At 28.0% G+C, this 6253-nt stretch overlaps 1 non-coding gene across 1 annotated transcript; it reads left to right on the top strand.

Annotated features, from left to right (window-relative positions):
- On the top strand, positions 5291 to 5362 carry TRNAM-CAU. The gene has a single exon. It is a non-coding gene; the product is annotated as a tRNA-Met (tRNA).

Genomic DNA, 6253 nt, shown 5'->3' with positions numbered 1-6253 from the left:
CACCCCAAAAACAGAGCAATCTGCAGAGATTCAATCCATCCTTTCTTTTTTTAGTGGTATCTTTAAATAGATTTATATATTGAAATTATATAATTACATTGAATACAGTTAGATACATAAAAATACGTAGAATACATGAAGTATTGTAGGTCATCTATAGTGCAAATACATATGAATACATACTGCAAATACATTTGAATACATAAATTATATTAATTAAAAGACATGAATACATTCTACAAATACATTGAATACATACTGCTGAATATATACTGCTGGACAAAACAATGAAACAAAGTGAAGCTTTGAAATTATTTAATTACATTGAATACAGTTAAATACAGTAAATATATTGAAAAAGTAGAAAAAAGTAAAGACAGTGGATACAATGAAATACATAGAATACAGCGAGATACATTGAAATACAATGAAAAAAAAGGTAACAGACTCATCAAGTTCCTCAGCCCCAAACTCCGTTCCCAATCCACCGGTATCCAGGCCGCCGCCATGTGGGGCGTCGCTGTCGGTTAAATGAAGACAGTTGTTGAAGAAGCACCAATTTAAAGGATCAAACGGAAACTAGAGATAGAACTTCTTTAGATCTCACAAGGCAAACATGAACAATCAATGCAAAATCTAAGAAAAATTTAGAATGTGTAACGCAACCGTGTGAAAGAAATCGCCGGTCGAGGGAGGGGATTAGGGGTGACACAACAAGGAAGGGGGAAAGTGGTCTCCGGCTGGATCTGTCGTTGGCGGAACACAGCCCCTGCTAGGGTTTCTAAAAGCAGGGGAAGAAAAAACAGGAAAAAAAGGAAGAAAGAGGAAAGAGAAAGGAGGAGAGAGGGAAGAGAGAGGGAGAGAGAAAAATAATACACGACGCATTTAATGGCTTAAAGGAGGAGGTGACCATAAATAGATATTTTGCAATAAAAATTAAAAGGTAGCTATAGGAGATGATTTTATATATTATTTATAATAAATAAGGTATCAACCTTTGCTATATGAGGTAAAATTTCCTTTTTTGTATAGTAGCAGTCTATTTTGTATATATTTTTTATAGTGACGGTCTATTTACTATATTTGTTGTATAGTGATAGTCTATTGTATAGTGACAATCTATTTTATATAGTGACATCTATTTTGTATATTTTTTGTTTAGTGGAAGTCTTTTTGATATATATATATTGTTTAGTGACATCTATTTTGTAAATATTTTGTATGGTGACCGTTTTTTTGTATATATTTTGTTTAGTGACATCTATTTTTGTATATTTTTTGTATAGCGACAATCTATTTAGTATATAAATTATATAGTAACAGTCTATTTAGTATATAAATTGTATATTGGTAGTCTATTTGTATATGTTTTTGTATAGTGACAGTCTTTTTGTATATTGAATGGCTGCAAGTTTGTAAAACCAGTCATTAGATAATTGATGCGATGCATCTTACTGTGATTTTTAATTATTTATTGTTTGTTATTGTAACGAATGGAGTATACTCCACGGATCCTATGTTTGAACTTATGTATTATTATATAAATAAAATTTCCAGTTTCTAAAAAAAAAAGGAGTATACTCCACAATTCTTAAAAGGAAAGATGCAAAACAAGTAAAAACAGAAAATTGATTTATTTTTTTTGGCAACTAAAAAATTTTCATTATCAATAGAATACTGTATAGTAAAACGCCCTGCAATGTATAGTGAATTTTTTCTGTCTAACCATATCTTGACTAAAAATAATATCTATTAAGTGCATGTAATATCAATCTTACTACAGGAACTATCAAATTGAGAAAGTAAAGGCTGATATTTATGATGGGTTATGATAATTGTTTGGATGGTGGAGCTGGGTGTAGCAAAGAGGCAGAATGAAAAAGATAAGGTGGGTTAGCAAATATTTTGTTGTAGCCAATACAATAAGTTTTTGACTATAACTTGCAATCAAATATAATGGGCTAGCGGTTGTCTTAAGTTAGTGCCGAACGGCCAATTATGTCACAACTTCATTATAATACCACGTTAAGATAATGGACTTTGAGCCTAAGGAGACGAAATAAAAATGACTAAATAGGAGTAATATTTTTTATTTGGTCCAATAAATAGGCGATATGAAAAGTGCAAAGAGAATACTATTTTCACAAAAATAATAATAGGTCCATTCATTATCTATCTATAATTAAAAGTAGAAGAAAAAGCAGTCTCATTGAGCCAAGTGGCATCGTTCCAATATGCCACTGGCACTTTAACACAAATAAACTATCTTTTTAATAAAAAAAACTTTTTGAATTTTAAATTTTGAACTAATTGGTTGGTCTATTTGAATTAATAAATATAGATATCTTACAATTATCTATAATAAAAAAAACGGAAAAGAAAAATTACTCATCCAAATTGGGAGTAGTGTCAAGTTGGAGTTTAAAAATTATTTTAAAATAAAAAAATATAAAAAAAAACTACCAATTCAAATTGCAGAGCAGTTTCTCCCTAATATATAAAAGTCATCTCCATAAGCCAAAGTGGCATCCTTACAATTAGCCACATATAACATCTTAACTAATAACTAATTCAACCATATGATTTAACTAGAAAAAGGCACATACAACTTTTTCTTAATTAATTCATAATAAATAACTAAATCAAAATATTGAAAATTTATTATATAATGCTTAAAAATAATTATAAGAAAACACAATAGATTTAAAATATAATAATTAAAAACATATGTATTAATATTTTAGACTAATTTAAAGTTATAACTTAAAATAAAATGTGATATTCTGATTATATAATTATATATTAATATAAAAAACTAATTAAAACTTCGTAATAGGGGTAAAAATATATAAAAAGAAAAATGGTGTCAAAGTATTTACACTATGAATTAATTTAAGAATAAATATATTAAATAATTAAATAATACTCAAAAATATAATTATTAATTAATAACTAATTCAACCATATGGCGTAACCAGAAAAAGCCAAATATAACTTTTTTCTTGATTAATTAATAATAAATAACTAAATTAAAACATTGGAAATTTCACTATATAATACTTAAATATTTTATTAATAAATTTAAATAATTTAATAATTTCGAGTATTAATTTAAACTAATATACTATTTATATCAAGATTAAAAAATCACACATCAATCTATATTATATTAAAGGATATAAATAGATAATGATATTAAATAAAGAGGAAAGTTAATGAAGGCACATGAAAACAGGAAATACTATATTATTAGGTAACGTAATAGCAATAATTGAAAGTTCAAAAATATTTAATATTAGAAATAGAAGGAAAAGATGATTTAAACTTGAGATTAAATAAAAATTATGATAAAAACGCCCAAACTATGAATAGGACCACAAAATTAAAGTTTTACTAGATAAATAAAAATAAAAATTGGATAGCAAATTAAAATTTTAAGAATACAATAAATTTCTCATGTAGGTAATTTAGTAACGAAAAATAAAATTTAAATTTGTATCTTGAAACTAAAAGAGTAATAAAATTTAATTGCACGTGATATAGAAATAATTATAAGAAAATATAATAGATTTAAAATGTAATAATTTAAATACTTATGTATTAATAATTTATACTAATTGAGAGTTGTAACTTAAAATAAAACGTAATAGTTTGATTATATAATAACATATTAATATAAAAAACTAATTAAAATTTCATAATAGGGGTAGAAATAGATAAAAAGGAAAAAAGATAGTGTGAGAATATTTATGCTTTGAATTAATTTAAGGATAAACATATTAAATTATTAAATAATACTCAAAAAAATTATTGATAGATTTAAATGACAAAAAAGCTATGAGTAAGAGGATAAAAATATTAAAATACATTAAATTTTAGGTATAAAAATTTTACATTTACATATGATTATCAAAAGGGTAATAAGCAAGATATTAAATCAATTGGTAAGCTAATAAAAGATCACATAAAAATATAACAATATTAAGTAATAAAGTGCAACAACTATAAGCAAAAATTAGATAGAGATTTTTTTTTTGACGAAAATATAGAAGGATAGGACTTATTCGACTTTGAGGTAAAAACATAAAGTGGTAATAAGAATTTTTTTAAACAATATGTTCAAATAAGACATATTACAACGTGATATGTTTAGTATTTTTTAATATTTATCAAAGAATAAAATGCTAGTACTAAGATCAAAGGGTTGAGTTGCTACAAATTTTTTTAAAAAAAATGTTGATGTTATTCGGTACGAGATATGAGAAACAATTTTATGTCCTTCTTCTTAACTGATATCTAATAATTATATGTATTTTTTATTTGGAAGGTTTAAATTTTAATGTAATTTGCATATAATCAAAATCATAATTTGATATTTCACCGCGCATCGCGCGACTACAAATACTAGTTTATTTTTAATACACTAAGGGGTCGTCTGGTAGAGTGTATAAGAATAATGCTGAATATGGTGTATTATAATGCTGGTGTTACTTATGCTTGCATTAGTTATGCCGACATATTTCTTATCTATTGTTTGGTTTGATGTATTAAAGCATTGCACGTTTTCTAAATGAATTATTTATTTACAAAAATACCCTTATAACTAGTCCATCACTTTATTTTTTTAAAAGAACATATATTGAGGATTATTTTTATATGAAAAAGGTTTTAAAAAAATTATTTGATTTGTCTACATATATGTAGTTTAGAACTGAATATTTATTTATAAAAAGGAAAATGCTAAGTATTTATTTATTTACTAGAGATATAATTTTATTTCATACTTTTTTGGATTATTTCAAACTTGCATTAATATAATAGTATATATTAATCAAGCATAAATTTCGAAGGACAATTTTTTCTTTAACTAAGCTATTGCATGCATTAAAACTCATTGCAATATTAATACCATGGTTTCTTATGCATTAATTATGCAAAGGATAATACCAAATAAGATGTATAACTAATGCTTGCATAACTAATGCATAGGTTCAAAAAACGTACCAAACAAGATATTATTAATACACAAAGGTAATGCACTCATTATTTTATCTAATGCATCCTACCAAACGACCCCTAAATCATCAAATAATATCGGTAAATCTAAATTAAACGTAAAACCGTGTCAAAAGTCAAAATAAAGGAACTTCCATTTATTTTTTAAGCTAGGGGAGTTCTCTTTGGAGTTTGAACAGCCTAGTTAGGTCAATCCTGAAAACTACCGGTCATTTAAAAACATTTACTAATAGCGTATGTCATATAAAAGTCGTAGCAGTTAATTAATAACAATATCAGAGTGGCGCAGCGGAAGCGTGGTGGGCCCATAACCCACAGGTCCCAGGATCGAAACCTGGCTCTGATAGTGTTATTCTTGAGGCAAAGGTTTTCAACCTCTCTCTGTACTTTTTTTCTTTCCTCCTTTTTTTGTGGCTTTTATGACACAAAATTAGTTCTTCAGGCAGAAAACTAAAAACCAAGTGAATACATGAATCAAAGCAGTCATATTCAGCCAAAATTCTCAATTAGACTCGTCCTTGAATCTTTTCAGCTGTGGTTATTATGTTCATAGCTCACAGGCTTTAGGTCACAGGTTCAAATTCAAAAAATAATATTCTAGTTGATACACTCTTTCGTAACAGAATAAATCGGCCAAAACCGACAAGTTGTCGCTTTTGAAGCTTGGCTCTAGCCGATAGACTACCGTTAAACTTTGGCTACAACGAAGTTCTTACCAAGCGCAAGGTCTCTCCGCCAATCCATCTACTTGGGAAGCAAATAGGCATACACTATTGCTTTCAGCTCAAACAATATCATTAAATTCATAATTTTTTTAACCATGATTTATAAATTACTATATACGTCGAGACTAGTCTGTTAGGATTTAGACTTGTGATGCTCTGTTATTTCCTTCTATGGGTTTTATTGATGATACTGATAGTTGCCTCTTTTCGTCTTCGTCTTTAGGAAACGGCCTCTCTACCCCTCGAAGTAGGGGTAAGATCTGTGCACACACTACCCTCCCAGACCCCACTAGTGGATCGTCGTTGCATATACGTCTGCTACTGCACAAGGCTATAGAGAGCGCGGTCCGTAATACCTACAAGGCTATAGACAGCGTGGTACATAATACCTCATAACTTAAGCTCCTGGATTTTAACTGCCTTAATCCCACCTTCCACTTTAATGCATCCATGTTCCCTCCCACAATCGCTCATCGTTCACTCAACTACCTAATGAAATTTCTGCTCTTGCA

The sequence above is a fragment of the Nicotiana attenuata genome, chromosome 8 (genome assembly GCF_001879085.1).
Source record: "Nicotiana attenuata strain UT chromosome 8, NIATTr2, whole genome shotgun sequence".
Taxonomy (NCBI): Eukaryota; Viridiplantae; Streptophyta; class Magnoliopsida; order Solanales; family Solanaceae; genus Nicotiana; species Nicotiana attenuata.
This window is presented reverse-complemented; position numbering and strand designations above follow the sequence as displayed.